Genomic DNA, 1,257 nt, shown 5'->3' on the forward strand with positions numbered 1-1,257 from the left:
ACTTGCGACTTGTCGACAGAGCTCTTCACGAACGCAGCCAGCTTCTCATATTGACGAAACAGCTCGCACTGGCCGCCTTCATGGACTTGTCTGCAGAATTTGCAGCGTCGTCGACAGTAGTGAGCCGAGTGCCCCATTCTTCCACAAACTGCACAAGGTCCACGTTGGGTGTTGTCGCGTGATCCATCTCCACGATTCGACTGTTCTCGTTGGTTGTACGGTCGCGGAGGTCGGTTCGCTGAGTTTCCCCAGCTTCGGTTCGAGCCTTTCTGGTCTCCCGTCGAGTTCTCTCGGCGGTCCGGTGTATTTCCTTTATCATTGGAAACGCCGGCGTCAATGTAGTCGTCGTCTTTCGCTGAGTCGTGGCCTCCGGACTGGTCCTCATCATCCCATTCGTCTTCGGAGTTGTACGGACTCGGCGGGTTCTGATCGATGAGTTCCTCTCCGTCGGAGTCAGCGTCCACGACAGTGACTCGGCGGTCGCGGTTTTCTTCCTTGCGACTGCGCTTCTCATCTCGGCCGCTCTGATCCTTCCGCTTGTCATCTCGGCCTCGTGCGATCACGAGTCGGTCGCGTTGCTTCTTGCGCTTCTCGCCGAGGATCCGACGATTGATTATCTGTTCCACCTTACTGATGTCTTCCAACTGCAAGGGGTACATCAAATCCATCACATCGTCATCACCACAATGCAGCAAGAAGTGTTCGACATGGTCAGCTGCGTCGGCGCCACTCTTCTCGTACTGGATCTTGGCTGTCCGAGCATACCCGTTGAGTCGGATCAGGAAGTCGCAGATCGGTTCGTTGACTTTACGTCTCGCCGAGTAGTAACGAGTGCGGGCGGATTGGTCGAACTGTGAGCAATACTAATCCAGGAACGCCTCGCTGAGTAGTTTCCAACGTCGCTGAGTCTTCTTCGGCAGCTGCCTGTACCAACTCTTCGCCGCACGTCCCAAGCATAGCGAGAAAGGCTCGCACCATGCACTTTGGGGCATCCTGGTGCTCTTCATCTCGTAGATGAAACGCTTGAGCCACTGGAGCGACGCGTCAGAGCGGTAGCGCTTTCCTTCGAACTCGGCGATTTTGTCGAGCGAGGCGTGGGTTCGGACTTCGAGGTACTGCGTCGAGTCCTCTTCAGCCGCGTCGAAGCTCAAGTTTCGGATGTAGTCCTTCACGGTTTCTTCACGATTACTTCTCACGTCGAAGGCGTCGTCGTCTTCTTCATCCTCTCGTAAGCTCAGCTCATCTGCAGCGTCATAC

Source organism: Phytophthora infestans, genomic scaffold (genome assembly GCF_000142945.1).
Source record: "Phytophthora infestans T30-4 supercont1.141 genomic scaffold, whole genome shotgun sequence".
NCBI classification, from domain to species: Eukaryota; Oomycota; class Peronosporomycetes; order Peronosporales; family Peronosporaceae; genus Phytophthora; species Phytophthora infestans.